We start from the raw sequence: 16,628 nt of genomic DNA, 5'->3' as shown, positions 1-16,628 counted from the left end.
CAGCTTATCCATTTCAGTTACTATCACTTCGCTTTGAAGTAGAAGCCCACTGTTTACATTTATTAGTATATATATTTGTGTTTTCCTAGCGTGTAGCCAGATGGACTCAGGACCAGTGGGTATTGTGCTCTCCTGATAGATGGGAGACTGAGTCAGATTTCAAAACTGACGTCAGCCTACATATACCAGTGCAGCATGCTTAGCTCTTCAGTATTTCTCTGTCTCCATAGCAGCATTATCACTATCCCAAACTAGAATAGTATTACTTTTACAGCAAGAAAGAAGAAAGAAAATTTACCTTAAGAGAGCCCCGCTTCTCCTGCAGTGAAACCTAACGGTCCCTCCCCCAGTTGAGACTTCCCTGAGGTCGATTTTCGATATCCCTCAGAGGCGAGCCCTACACGCGCACAAATAATGGCACCGCCATCCAAGAAAGCCAAGAGACCCTTCCTTTGCCCAGCCTGCCATTTAAGAGCTGCACAGCCTGGATTGGAATCTCTTCTGTGCCAACAGTGCGAACAGAACCAGGGAGAACCAAATCAAGACCCTCTACAGCCAGGAGAGGGATCCGGTACCACGGATGATGGCATCCCGGACCTAAGTATCTCGAACTCAGAGCTCCCACAGGAAATCTCCTCCGGGGCTCCCACTACAACCCCTCCTGGGATCAACATGGATCCAGGAACCTTCTCCTGGGTGGAACTTTTCAGAGGGCTGCAAATCTTTGTCCAGGTACAACCAGCCCCTACTGTCCACCTGACTCAAGCCCAGCCGGAAGCACAAACACTTCCCAGCACCTCCAGGGCTTCTCGAGACATGCCTCACCTAGCCAAGAGCCTCTCTGATGGGGATCCAGATACCTCAGAGGACGAAACAGACTCCCTGGAAGAAAGAGAAATTCCCCCAGGGATGGAGCCATACCGGACCATGCTCCAATTCTTCCACAAGGACGAATTTACCTACCCTAGTGTCCCAGACTTTGAAGACACTGGGTCTTCCAGGCACGGAGTCCACAGCGGAACCAAAGAAGAATCCCATGCTGGTGTACCTCCATAAGGCCTCATGCTATTTCCCTATGTTGGAACCCATTAAGGAACTGATTGACCTAGAATGGAATGCTCCAGAGGCCACATTCAAAGGGGGGAGGGCTCTAGAAGCCCTATACCCGCTGGAACCCACGGTTAAGGAACTTCTACATTTCCCCAAAGTGGATGGTATGATCTGTGCAGGCTCAAAACGCACTACAATCCCAGTGGAGGGAGGAGCGACACTGAAGGATGCCCAGGATAGAAGGCTGGAGGCCATCCTTAAGCAGTCCTTTGATATATCAGCAATGACGCTACAAATTGCTTCCTGCTGCGCCTTAGTGGCACACATTCCTGTTTGATCCTCGCCAGAGACGCAACCACACCCGGAGAAGCGATGGAGCCCGTGGTCTCCTTCCTCACCGATGCTACCGCAGACGTCGTGCGCACCTCATCCAGGGGTGTCGCTGCCGCAGTGGCGGCAAGAAGACAATTATGGCTCCGGAATTGGTCGGATGATGCAACTTCCAAAGCGAACCTCACAAAAATGCCTTTTAAAGGATCCCTCCTGTTCGGGAACGAACTGGAGAAATTAGCCACCAAATGGGGTGAATCTCCAGTACCCCGATTACCTGAAGTCAGGAACAAAAGAACATAGCGCTCCTCCCCCAGAAGAACCAAGGGCAAAGGAGCGCAGCACTTTAAACCTTACAAGAATACACAGTCCCGAGCACCTCGTCCTTCAGGAAGGTCTCTGTCCTTTTGGAACAGGCACATTAAGAGAGGAGCAAGCTCAGGGGCAGGCCCCAGCCATACCCCACAATGAGAAGATGCAGACCCATCCACAGGAAGAAGACATAGAGGACAGACTTGGAGGAAGTGACGTCACCCTCGGGGATGGCTGCTTAATTCGTGAGCTCCTCCAACCTAACTAAGAATCCCTGCGATATCATACCATCCGACTTGCTGCCTCTCTCTAAAGTGCTTAATATTGCTGCTCCATCCCGCCCGGATGACTACGAGGCGAAAACAAATTGATTTTCGCAAATATTCATACCAAAAACTGGAGGTGGAGCACGGGCCTACACAAGGAGACGAGATGGCGGAGCAGGAGTTGGCTGATACCGGGACGGCAAATCAGGAGGCTCCGGCTGGAGTCGACGACGGGGTACTGCTGACAAAAGTAGAAATGAAAAGCTGGTTCTCCGAAATAAAACGGGAACTTACCTCGAACACGAGGGACATCATGGAGTCGATCGAAGAACTCAAGGGTGAGCTGGCTGAACATGGCCGCCGCATTTTTGAGCTGGAAACCCGAGTGGACGCCACCGAGGACCATGTTAAAAAATTTCGGGAAAATCAGTCGCACACTCAGGCGGACGTGGAGCGGATAAATGAAAAGCTGGAGGACCTTGAAAACCGTTCGCGAAGGAACAACTTACGGTTTCGCGGCGTGCCAAAGTCCCCAGAGAACCAAAACTGTACATCGGTGGTCCAACAAATTTGTACTATGCTGCTCGAGTCTGACTCAACACGGCCCACTGATGATATGGACAGTGATATCAAAATCGACCGTGCCCATAGGGTCATGGGACCCCGAGTTGGTAACAAGCCCAAAGACCTCCTAGCCTGTTTTCATGACTTCCATAAAAAAGAACAGCTACTGAGTATAGCGAGGAAGCAGGCCACGTGGCAATGGCAGGGGGAAGCCATAATGGTGTTTGCTGATTTATCTCCCATCACTGTTAAGAGACGCCAGGAAATGCAACCTGTTACCAAACTGCTGAGGGATGAAAATATCAGATATCGCTGGCTGTACCCCTTCGGCTTGAGCTTCTCCTTGAAGGGTGAGACTCACCGTACCAAATCTTTATCGGAAGCGGCGGCCCTCCTCCACACTGCAGGCTTCTCTGGCTTTGAACAGTTCAAAACGGTGCCACAAGCAACTGCTCGACGTGAGGAATATCCAAAATGGCAACGGGTGCAGAAAGGGGATAAAAGGCTGAGACGCAATGCAGACCCTTCTGCTCCCCAGCAGGCAAAGACCTGAGAGACTGGACTCTGTAAGCGATATGGGGGTACTACTGGTGACATGGTGACACGGTATCACTGGATGGTTTTTTCTATATATGATATAAGGGTTTGACATTTATAAGAGGAAATTTCTTGTAAACATTGTTGTTTAACTTTAATAGTTGGTTGGCTTGGAAATGCAGTCTCACGGGGATGATTTCTTCCTCCCATCAGATGCTAATTTGGATGCTGGTTGCAAACCAAATGGAGGGGATAGGGGTAGAGCGGGATGGGGGAGGGGGTTTGGGAACGGGGGAACTTCTCAGAATATCTAAGGTGATCTACCACTCTAACCATAACGAGGGGGTATCAATAGTTACTTTTGGGAATGAGGGTACTATAATGACCTGCGGTAGTCCAGGGGCTGTTCTCCCCATAGAGGGAGCGGTGGTATTAGACAGTAATCAGGGTCTGTCATGGTTTTGTTGACGCTATTGTCCCTTAATGTCAAGGGCCTGAACTCCCCATATAAAAGGCACTGTCTTTATTCTGACTTGCTACACTATAATGCCTCTATTATTTTCCTTCAGGAGACGCATTTAAAAAAACGCTACGAATCTCTCTTGAAACATCAGGCATACCCTGCACAATATTGGGCAGCCAGACCCCTCACCCATAAATATCTAGGGGTTGGAATTCTAATCTCCAAAGATGTCATGTATGAGGAGGTGGCCTGCTACAAAGACCCCGAGGGCAGATATTTAATTCTTATTATTAATATTGGAGGGGAAAAGTTTACTTTGGTTAATATATATGCTCCGAACTCTGGTCAGGGACTATTTCTCCATCACATCAGCCACTTGCTAGAGCAATACAGTGAGGGGCACTTAGTGGTAGGGGGCGACTTTAATCTTACCCTCAATCCCCATCTGGACAACTCTAGGGGTAGCGCTACTTCTTCTGGTAATGATCGTAAACTTTTTAAGTCCTTTGTATCCCAGTGGCACCTGATAGATGTTTGGCGATGCTGGAATCCTAAGGGCAAAGGTTACATGTTTTATTCCAAAGTACACCAGACATATTCCAGGATTGATGTTTTTCTAATCTCTAAAAGCTGTTAATTTAGTAGAAAATCCGACATTGGGGCCTATTACCTGGTCCGATCATGGTCCTATACTATGTCGGGTAGCGCTCAGTTCCTATGATAAAGGCCTCCAATACTGGAAGTTAAATGAGAGCTTGTTGGATGATGATTCTTTTGTGCAACAGCTTCACATGGTGATACAGGAGCACCTAGAGCACAATGACACGGCTGACATCTCTCCTATGACGCTGTGGGACTGCTTAAAGGCAGTACTCCGAGGCAAATTAATAGCCAGAGGGGCATATTTAAAAAAAGAACACAATAAAGTCAAAACAGATATTTTACAACTTTTACATAGTTTAGGTTTGCAACATCAAAGGTCTGGAGCTCCCACAATACTGGAGGAGATGGACAGACTGAGGGCACAGTTGGAAAAACTGGAAACCGCCCAGATAGCACATAAGCTAACGCTCACTAGACAATTGTATTATGAAGGGGGAAATAAAGCCGGAAAACAATTAGCTAGAAAGCTTAAGACTCAACAAATGCAGAATAATATCATCAAAATAAAGGATGAGAGTGGTAATATGGTCACATCTAATACAGAAATCAGGAAGAGATTTATAAGGTTTTACTCTGCTTTATATACAGCAGAAGGACAAATCGAATTGGAAAAGATAGATTCTTACTTAGCTCAAACCTCGCTTCTGGCCATTTCACTGTCCATCCAGGAATCTTTAGATCGTAATATTTCCCCGGCTGAAGTTACCTGGGCTATAAAACATTTGAAAATGGGGAAATCCCCGGGGCTAGACGGGTTTACGGCTGCCTTTTATAAAAAGTTTATTGGCTTGATAACCCCCTTATTAGTAAAATTCTTTAATGCCCTACAGGGTGATTTATCCCTTTCCACTGCCGCTAACTTAGCTGGGGTGACTATACTGGTGAAACCCGGAAGGGACCCTACTAATTGTGGTTCTTACCGACCTATTTCACTCATAAATTTAGATATGAAAATATTAGCGAAAATCTTGGCAAATAGGCTAAACAATTATCTCCCTCAAATTATACATTCGGATCAATCGGGGTTTATACCAGGCAGAATGGCATCAGACAATGTTAGGAAAATCATAGATCTCATAGGGTTGGCTCGTGCGGAGCGTATCCCTTTGGCTCTTTTGGCAATCGATGCTGAAAAAGCTTTTGACCTGGTCCACTGGCCCTTTCTGTTTCAAACGATGAAAGCTTTCCAGTTCGGCGAGAGATTTATTCGTTGGGTCAAGAAATTATACGAGGCGCCTCAAGCATGCTTGAAAATCAATGGGGGTTATTCTTCCCCCTTTAACGTAGGACGGGGCACTCGCCAGGGGTGTCCTCTATCTCCTCTACTATTTGCCCTATTTTTGGAACCCTTTACACACCATATTAGAGCTAATACCAAGATCCATGGGTTGGGAGCGGGGTCCTTTTATTCTAAAATGTCCCTTTTTGCGGACGACATTTTGTTCACCATTACTAACCCCAAAGCTTCTCTTGCGGCACTTACGGCAGAGATGCAGTCTTTCAGTGACGTGTCCGGTTTTAAAGTAAACTGGGACAAATCTGAATTGCTAAATATAACTATCCCTGTCTCGCTAGTGGACCAGCTTAAAAAGTCGCATCCATTTAAATGGGCCAATGGGAAATTGAAATACTTGGGCATCTACATTGGTAGTCATGCAGATCTCTTCCGGCTTAATTATCCCCCCCCCCTGTTAATAAAAATTTATAAAGAGCTGGAGGAATGGGATCGTTACCACATTTCGTGGTTGGGGCGCCTAGCCATCATAAAGATGAACATTCTACCCAGACTTCTATATCTTTTCCAGACCTTACCCATTGTGGTGCCTACCAAATTGATTAATAAGTGGCAAGGCAGGTTGTTTAAATTTTTATGGAAGGCTAAACAGCCTAGGATTAAAAGGACACTTTTATACTTCCCTAAATCTCAAGGGGGAATGGGGATGCCATACTTATTGGGATACCACGGAGCGGCACATTTGAAGGCGGCAGTGGACTGGCACAATTCTCAGTTAGTAAAGCCCTGGGTGCAGTTAGAACAGGAGTTAGTGGGTGGTCTCCCTTTATCCGCTCTATTATGGCAACACAGAACAACCTGGAGCCCGAGGCCTACCCTCCCCGAGACTGTACAAGCGACGTTGGACGTGTGGAACAGGTGGCGGAATGTGTTGGTGAATAACCATGTTGTCTTTTCTAGTACACATTTGTTTCACCACCAAGCTTTTTCACATGCTGGGCACTCACGGAGGGCTTCCCGTTGGCAATCGCTGGGCATAACCAAGGTGGCACACTTGTGGGAACCGGGGGGCCTTGTTTCATTTCCTATCCTGCAAGAACGTTATCACTTGGATTCACGAGACCACTACTTTTACTTACAAACATGTCATTTTATGACACATACTCTCAAGATAGGAACTAGCCACATGAGTACGTCTTCTTTTGAAGCGTTGTGTCTGCAGGCTTCCAAGGTACGTCGGCATATATCATAACTTTATAACCTAATAGTGGGTGCCCCCTCTACTCCTGCATTACATATCACAGCGTGGGAGAGGGATTTGGGCATCTCATGGTCGTTGGACGAATGGAAACGCCTCTCTCATTCGCTGGGGAAGGGTCTAATCTCCGCTGCTCATATAGAAAATGGGTACAAGATGCTATTTCGGTGGTACTGGACACCGGCGAGATTGCACCGCATTCAACCCACCCATTCTCAACAGTGCTGGAAACTTTGCCAGGGTGTTGGTACTTTTTTCCATCTGTGGTGGGAGTGTCCTAAATTACAATCTTATTGGGCTTCCATATCAGCTTGGTTAACAGAAGTCTTGGGCAGACCAATCTCTCTCACACCTGTCCAGGCCTTACTCAATAAAGACAATCCAGATTATTCCAGATACCAAAACGTTTTTATTAAATATACAGTGACTGTAGCGCGAGGGGCTCTTGCCCGATTATGGAAAGACCCACAGATGCCTTGTATTCAGGATATACACAAACTTATGATAGCGACCCATACTTTGGGGGAAATAACCGCATATAAACACAAAACCCTGTCCCACTTTAAGAAAATATGGTCTTTATATGAACAGTGGAAACTTTCTGATACTTTATCTTAAGGAGATTGTTGCGGCGAGATCCTCACCCCGCGAGGGTGGGGGCCTTGGCTCATAGCCTCTACCTGGTTGGAGATATTGCCCCAGTCTGGTTCTTACGTCATGGGGCTCCCCATCTCTGCAGCTATACACAGGTCAATACATGTGGACTAAATGAGAAGTTCGGGAGGGGGGGGAAGGGGGGGAAGTTAAAGGGCTTTAAGTATAAAAATGTATCCTGGCTTGTTTGTTTTTGTACTGTGTGCTACGTTGGGAATTTTGTATGCAGTTTCTATATGTGTTTTTGGCTGTATATCCCGAGATGGTGCACTACTTTGTATGTTTCAGTTTGCCAGTTAATAAAAATCTTATAAATTAAAAAAAAAAAAAAAAGACATAGGGGACAGACTTACCCTAGGACAAGTGCGTCCTAACTATCATTCGAGAGGGGTACTCTCTGGAATTCCAAAGCATCCCCCAGACAAACTCATGAGATCGCCGTGTCACTCCCACTCCAAGAGACTGGCAGTGGAAACCACACTTTCAAGACTATTCAGCCTGAAGGCAATAGCTCCAATGCCCACGCTTCAACAAAATACTGGCCACTATTCCATTTTATTGTTCCCAAGAAAGAAGGAACATTCCGGCCTATCCTGGACCTCAGGACTGTCAACCGTTACCTGAAGGTTCCAAACTTCCGCATGGAAACCTTACGCCCCTTTATAATGGCAGTACAACCGGGAACATTTTTAACCTCCCTGGACCTATCCGAAGCCTACCTTCACATCCTGGTCCATCAACATCACCAGCGCTTGCTGTGATTTGTGATACTGGGCCAGCATTATCAATTCAGGGCCTTACCCTTCAGACTAGCTACCGCCCCCAGAACCTTCATCAAAATCATGGTGGTATTGGCGACAGCACTGAGGAAAGGTGTCCTCCTGATACATCCTTACTTGGACGATTGGTTGATCAGGGCAAAGTCTCCAGAGGAGAGTCGCCATGTGACCACCAGAGTCAAGAATCTACTACAAGAAATCGGGTGGGTTGTGAACACAACCAAGAGTTGTCTACAGCCCTCACATTCATTAGAATACCTGGGAATCCGGTTCTATACCAAACAGAACAAGGTCTACCTTCCCCCTCCACGAAGAAGGAAGCTAATGGATCAATTACAAAAACTGCTGACTTCGGTCCTCCCCAAGGTATGGGACTACCTTCAAGTCCTCGACCTCATGACATCAGCTCTGGAAGTTGTTCCGTGGGCAAGGGCCCATATGCGGCCACTACAACGTTCCCTGCTATCACGATGGAATCCAGTGCACCCAGAACTACTTAATTCGCCTCCAGCTACCGACAGAGGTGCAGGAGCAGCTTTAATGGTGGCTACAGGAAGAACACCGCGTTGGGCTGGAGGCGGACGTTGATCTGGGCTGAGAGAAGCCTCATCTAGGGGAGCCACCCGTTCTCCCTCCAGAGAACTCTCAACAGATTCACTGGTGCCCTCACTCGCCAGCTGTGTCATGAGGCGATCGATCTCTAGCTGCAAAAGCGGGGGCAAGGGCTCTGAAGGGAAGACACTTACCTTCCCTTTCCTTTTTGCTGGCATAATTCATCCAAAGAAAAAATAACTCTTGGTAACCTGGAAAAGCTGAAGACTCGAACACTCCAGATATGTGCTGTCTTCTTAAATAAGCCTCAGTAATTGGGACCGATACAAAGAAATTCCCCCGTCAGTCCGTCCTAAGCCGGACCAAGCCGCGCGCGCCGCTCCCGAGCCACTTTTATGGCTCGTTGGGCTCCTCCTACTCACACCGGGGCTTCAGGGGGTGAGTGATGTTCCGGCCCTGGTCCTGGAATTCAAAGTCCGGTCCCACAATAGTGCACCGCTCCCGAGCCGCTTTTATGGCTCGTTGGGCTCCTCCTACTCACACCGGGGCTTCTGGGGGTGAGTGATGATCCGGCCCTGGTCCTGGAATTCAAAGTCCGGTCCCACCGACGTTGGATACTTAACCCCACTAAATAATGTTTAGTCAAACATGCAAAACTTGAAGTTTCCAACCTGGCCACAATCTGACAACGGTTGTCTTGCTGAACAAGCCTGGCAAAGACAATAGATCCTACAGGCCAATATCGTTATTCAATCAGGATATAAAGCTTCTTGCAGCTGTGCTTGCCCTTAGGTTAAATGGGGGCTATACAATTGCTTGTAGTCCCAGATCAGACTGGTTTCATTAAGAACAGAATTTCCAATAATAATTTGCTTAAGGCTGTATTGGCCCTTTAAGCTTCCAACCCAGTTAGTAAAGATGGTGTTTTAGTGAGTATAAATGCTGAAAATCTTTTGAAAGAGTGGATTGCCCTTACCTAATGAGGATTCTGAACAAATTCGCCCTGGGTAATCAATTTATACAATGGGTTCAACTACTGTATAATGACATTAGTGTGCAGTTGTTGGTAAATGCTTCACTTTCTGTTGTTTTATTTGCAGAGAGGCCGATATCAGTGGTGCCTTTGTCTCCTTTATTATTTGTTCTTGCTTTAGAACCCCTTGCAGTGAGGTTGCAAGTTTTGCCACTGAGGGCATTCAATTTTGAACCAAGTGCATCAAATTAAGCTTATTTGCCGATGATATGATGTTGCATGTGGGGGAACCCTAAAGAAAGTCTAGATAGCATTTTACATGTGTTGAATAGGTTTGGCACATTTTCAGGATAAATTATACTAAATCAGAAGCATTTACAGTTGATAAATCCTTACCAAATAGATGGGCGGGCACCTTTCCGTTGTGGGCTCCAAATCAAATGAAATATCTAGGAATCAGTCTAGCTCACATGTATGATGAGTTATGTCGTCTGAATTTCGGGGTATTGTTGGAAAAAGTAAAAATCTTACTTAAGCAATGGCAACCTCTACCTCTTACACTACTGGGGAGATGTGCTCTAGTAAAAATGGTATTACTCCCTAAATTTTTATACTGTTTGCAAATTTCAGATCTATTCGTTAATATTTGTAACCTATCATTAAAATCATTATACCTGAAAACTGGAGGGTGGCCAATGTAACCCAGATATTTAAAAAGGGCTCCAGGGGCGATCCGGGAAACTTTAGATTAGTGATCCTGACTTTAGTGCCAAGAAAAATGGTGGAAACTATTATAAAGATTAAAATCACAGAGCATATAGAAAGACATGGTTTAATGGAACACAGTCAACATGGATTTACCCAAGAGAAGTCTTGCCTCACAAATCTGCTTCACTTTTTTGAAGGAGTTAATAAACATGTGTTTAAAGGTGAACCGGTAGATGTAGTGTACTTGGATTTTCAGAAGGCGTTTGACAAAATCCCTCATGAGAGGCTTCTAAGAAAACTAAAAAGTCATGGGATAGGCGGCGATGTCCATTTGTGGATTAGAAACTGGTTAAAAGACAGGAAACAGAGAGTAGGATTAAATGATCAGTTTTCTCAGTGGGAAAAGAGTAAAAAGTAGAGTGCCTCAGGGATCTGTACTTGGACCGGTGCTTTTCAATATATTTATCTGGAAAGGAATACAGCAAGTGAGGTAATCAATTTTGCAGGTGATACAAAATTATTCAGAGTAGTTAAATCATAAGTGGATTGTGATAAATTTTAGGAGGACAGTTGAAATTTAATGTGGACAAGTGCAAGTTGATGCATATATGGAAAAATAACCCATGCTGAAGTTATAACATGTTATGTTTCATATTAGGAGCTACCAACCAGGAAAAAGATTTAGACATCATAGTGGATAATACATTGAAATAGTCTACTCAGTGTGATGCAGCAGTAAAAAAAAAAAATCAAACAATGTTAGGAATTATTAGGAAGGGAGTGTGAATACAACAGAAAATGTCTTAATGCCTCTGTATCTCTCCATAGTGAGACCACACCTTGAGTACTGTGTACAGTTCTGGTGGCCACATCTCAAAAAAGATATAGCTTTACTAGAGAAGGTACAAAGAAGGGTGATCAAAATGACAAAGGAGATGGAGCAGCTCCCCTATGAGGAAAGGCTAAAGAGGTTAGGACTGTTCAGCTTGGAGAAGACAGCTGCGGGGGGATATGATAGAGGTGTTTAAAATATGAGAGGTCTAGAACAGCTAAATGTGAATTGGTTATTTACTCTTTCGAATAATAGGACAAAGGGGACACTCCATGAAGTTAGCAAGTAGCACATTTAAAACTAACCAGACAAAATTCTTTTTCACACAACACACAATTAAGCTCTGGAATTTGTTTCCAGAGGATGTGGTTAGTGTAGTTAGTGTAGCTAGGTTTAAAAAGGTTTGGATAAGTTCTTGGACGAGAAGTCCATTATCTGCTATTAATCAGATAATGGACTTAAGTTGACTTAAGGAAAGGCCACTGCTATTATTGGTATCAGTAGCATTGGATCTGCTTAGTTTTTGGGTACTTGCCAGGTACTTGTAGCCTGGACTGCCTACTGTTGGAAACAGGATCCTGGGCTTGATGGACCTTCGGTTTGACCCAGTATGGCAATTTCTTATGTCCTTAATGCTTCCTCTTTGGCATGGACATTGTTTAAAAATACAATCCTAGAGGCGCAGTCCATATGTATTCCACACGTTAAGAAAGGTGGAAGGAAGGCAAAACGATTACCGTCATGGTTAAAAGGTGAGGTGAAAGAGGCAATTTTAGCCAAAAAAACCATCCTTCAAAATTGGAAGAAGGATCCATCTGAAGAAAATAGGATAAAACATAAGCATTGTCATGTTAAGTGTAAAACATTGATAAGATAGGCGAAGAGAGAATTTGAATTGAAGATGGCCATAGAGGCAAAACCTCATAATAAAAACTTTTTAAAATATATCCGAAGCAAGAAACCTGTGAGGGAGTCGGTTGGACCATTAGATGACCGAAGGGTTAAAGGGGCTCTTAGGGAAGATAAGACCATTGCAGAAAGACTAAATGAATTCTTTGCTTCCGTGTTTACTAATGAGGATGTTGGGGGATACCAGTTCTGGAGATGTTTTTCAGGGGTGATAAGTCAGAGAAACTGAACAAAATCACTGTGAAACTGGAAGCTGTAGTAGGCCAGATTGACAAACTAAAGAGTAGCAAATCACCTGGACTGGATGGTATGCATCTTAGGGTACTGAAGGAACTAAAAAATGAAATTTCTGATCTATTAGTTAAAATTTGTAACCTATCATTAAAATCATCCATTGTACCTGAAGACTGGAGGGTGGCCAATGTAACCCCAATATTTAAAAAAGGCTCCAGGGGCAATCCGGGTAATTATAGACCAGTGAGCCTGACTTCACTGCTAGGAAAAATAGTGGAAACTATTCTCAAGATCAAAATCGTAGAGCATATAGAAAGACAAGGTTTAATGGAACACAGTTAATGTGGATTAACCCAGGGGAAGTCTTGCCTAACAGATCTGCTTCTTTTTTTGAAGGGGTTAATAAACATGTGGATAAAGGTGAACCGGTAGATGTAGTGTATTTGGATTTTCAGAAGGCGTTTGACAAAGTTCCTTATGAGAAGCTTCTAAGAAAACTAAAAAGTCATGGGATAGGAGGCAATATCCTTTCATGGATTACAAACTGGTTAAAAGACAGGAAACAAGCATTATGCGTAATTACTATAAGAATTTAAGGGTACCTTTTTGTGGGGACTTGGTAAGGATATTTCCTGACCTTTCCAAGGCCACACAGGTGAGGCGGAAAGCTTTTCTTCAAATGAAACCCGAAGTTTTATCTTTGGGTGCCAGTTTCATTGTGAAATACCCTTGTAAGTGTGTTATAGGCTGGCGTGGGTCTACTTATATTTTCTTCGATATACCACAGTTGAGAGAATTCCTGAGTTCTAAATGTCCAATGACAATTGAAACATCTAAGGAGGGATAGAAATTATGAATGTTTACTCTCGGTTGACTATTTAAATTAGAATTTACCTATAGATTTAACTCTGTATTTCTGTACGCACCCCACAATATTGTCCTCTATGATGTGATAGTGTATAATTAAGAGTTAGAACGAGAAAGTTACCTGTATTGAAAATGTCAATATTTTTTTTTTGCATTTTCTGTATTTCATTGTAAAAGCACTTAAATTTCTCTGACATGTTTTTGTTATTATAATTTGGGAAATTCAATAAAAAAATAAATTAAAAAAAAAAAAAAAGACAGGAAACAGAGTAGGATTAAATGGTCAATATTCTCAGTGGAAAAGGGTAAACAGTGGAGTGCCTCGGGGATCTGTACTTGGACCGGTGCTTTTCAATATATATATATAAATGATCTGGAAAGGAATACGATGAGTGAGGTTATCAAATTTGCGGATGATACATAATTTTTCAGAGTAGTTAAATCACAAGCGGATTGTGATACATTACAGGAGGACCTTGCAAGACTGGAAGATTGGGCATCCAAATGGCAGATGAAATTTAATGTGGACAAGTGCAAGGTGTTGCATATAGGGAAAAATAGCCCTTGCTGTAGTTACAGGATGTTAGCTTCCATATTAGGAGCTACCACCCAGGAAAAAGATATAGGCATCATAGTGGATACTACTTTAAAATCGTCGGCTCAGTGTGCTGCAGCAGTCAAAAAAGCAAACAGAATGTTAGGAATTAGGAAGGGAATGATTAATAAAACAGAAAATGTCATAATGCCTCTATATCGCTCCATGGTGAGACCGCACCTGGAATACTGTGTACAATTCTGGTCGCCGCATCCCAAAAAATATATAGTTGCGATAGAGAAGGCATTGAGAAGGGCAACCAAAATGATAAAGGGGATGGAACAGCTCCCCTATGAGAAAAGCCTGAAGAGGTTAGGGCTGTTTAGCTTGGAGAAGAGACGGCTGAGGGGGGATATGATAGAGGTCTTTAAGATCATGAGAGGTCTCGAACGAGTAGATGTGAATCGGTTATTTACACTTTTGAATAGTAGAAGGACTAGGGGGCATTCCATGAAGTTAGCAAGTAGCACATTTAAGACTAATCGGAGAAAATTCTTTTTCACTCAACGCACAATAAAGTTCTGGAATTTGTTGCCAGAGGATGTGGTTAGTGCAGTTAGTGTAGCTGGGTTCAAAAAAGGTTTGGATAAGTTCTTGGAGGAGAAGTCCATTAACAGCTATTAATCAAATTTACTTAGGGAATAGCCACTGCTATTTGCATCAGTAGCATGGGATCTTCTTAGTGTTTGGGTAATTGCCAGGTTCTTGTGGCCTGGTTTGGCATCTGTTGGAAACAGGGTGTTGGGCTTGATGGACCCTTGGTCTGACCCAGCATGGCAATTTCATATGTTCTTATGAAAGAAGGATATCAAGCAATGCATGCTTTGATAAGCACCTTTATATGGAACAGCAGAAGAGCAAGAGTAAAGTTCAGTGTGTTGAGGCTGGGTAAACATAAGGGTGGTTTAACGCTCCCAGATTTTTGCCTTTACAATGTCTCGTCTTCTCTGTCATGTACAAGATTGGGTCTCCAATCTTGCTAAATTTGATGTTGAGAGACTTGATACTAGATTAGGCACATTCATATAAACTGTGTAATCTGTTACATGGCATTCTGAGAAGTTTTGGCAATGTTGGCAATCCTAATTCGTGGCTTTTTGCCATTCAGAAAGCTTGGAGCTGGTGGGTAATGCTGACTTCTCCCAGGGTTAGACTCTTCAGTTTTTCAGGAATGGTTTCTAAAGGGGTTTATTGTGAATCTTATTGATCAATTAAGAGAACAGTGGACTATCCCTAGGACCCAATTTTTTGCTTACTTGCAAGGGCATCGCTGTTGTTTGCAATTGGCAAGGGGAGATCTAGGGCAGTTGATTGTCAATGAGGATATGGAGTCTTTTTGGGAAATTGTTCCTAGGTATAATAAAAAACACAATTTGGTCCATGCATGTTAAGTCATTGCTTCCTTCTTCGCACTTCGCTCCATTGCACTGCTAATTTAGCTAAGACTTACAGGCAGATATTGCTGAGGACCTTATAACCCAAGCTTTCACAATGTTGTACACATACTTTTCATCTGCTGCAATGAGAGAAATTCAATTCAAACTGATTCATGGAGTTTATATTACCAGACTCTTAAGGTATAAAATGAACCTTTGGCCCTCAGACCTATGTCTGAACTGTAATTATGAATGTTACTGTTGTAAACAGTTGTGAACTTTTATATGGAACAGCGGTATATAAAATGTCTAAATATCAAGAGGGTAACTTTGGGACATATGTTTGCGAGTTGCCATAAACTGAAAGCTTTCTGGAGACAGATTTATTTTATTCTTGACAAGGTTATGGGAATGCCAGTGTATTAGCTGGGGTCTTTATTTAAGTGTTGCCCTTAAAGACTTTCATTTCCCAATAGGGGGCAAGAAATTTAGTGATAGCATTTCTGTTGCCACTTGGAAGAGTGATGAGCTTCTGACATATAGTAGCTGGAATCTTTTAATGTCTCAAACAACTATCCTAGAGCTCATGTCAAAAAAGACTTCAGAATCCCAAAGCACTGATTGCTCAGAGAGGTTATTTTTTTTACTGTGGGATAAGGTGGATAAAATGTTTAACTGTGAAAACTATATCATTGGGAGCTTACTAGTGCACAAATTGGATGGTTGATTTTTTAATACAGTGTTCTTGTAACTGTCCTGAGGGAGACGGGGCCTTCACCCAATATGCATTTGTGGATTGTTCAGCTAGATATTTGTGAATGTATGTCCAATTTTTTTTTCTTTCTCTATCTAATTTTCTTATCTAAAGGATAAAAGTGTATGTGGTGAGTAGTGCCAATGAGGGGATCTTTGGAATAAGTGAAAAATGTTGATAGTCACCGGGGCAAATTACGTTATTGATCATGTGCTGTTTTCAGGCATGCTTTATTACTTTTGACTGCTTTATTACATCTGATACTATACATGATTGGTTGTAGTGTCCTTGGTGACTTAATAGAGAGATGTTAGAAAAAAACCCAAAACTGTCTGGGTTGGTTAGGCATGAGATTTTAAATTAAACCAGTTTCAATATTGACTTAAGTCTGGCCAGTATATGGGGGGTTAGTATTGAATGGTAGTTGACACATTGGGACCAATGTAATAAGGAGCCACTAACATTAGCGCAGGTTTTTACTCCTGTTTTAGTGCGTGTTTTTCTGTCGTAAGTTAGCTCTGGTGTGTACCAGGAATTTTAACTCCTTAAAAATGCACACTAAAATAAGAGTAAAAAACCAGCATTAATATTACTAGGCTTGTTCAATATTTGTTTGTTAATGTGGCTCGCGGAAATGGGGGCTACTACCTGGAGATATCCTTGTTCAGTGTACATACACACGGTTGTGACTCCATCATTGCTTTGGGCTTCAACGGCA

At 43.3% G+C, this 16,628-nt stretch overlaps 1 protein-coding gene across 1 annotated transcript in view; it reads left to right on the top strand.

The window, feature by feature from the left end:
• Positions 1 to 16,628, top strand: part of NFX1 (nuclear transcription factor, X-box binding 1) — a 572,380-nt gene that overhangs the window by 415,878 nt on the left and 139,874 nt on the right.

The sequence above is a fragment of the Rhinatrema bivittatum genome, chromosome 2, assembly GCF_901001135.1.
Source record: "Rhinatrema bivittatum chromosome 2, aRhiBiv1.1, whole genome shotgun sequence".
Taxonomy (NCBI): domain Eukaryota; kingdom Metazoa; phylum Chordata; class Amphibia; order Gymnophiona; family Rhinatrematidae; genus Rhinatrema; species Rhinatrema bivittatum.
The sequence above is the reverse complement of the archived record's forward strand: the minus strand, read 5'-3'. Positions and strand labels throughout refer to the sequence as shown.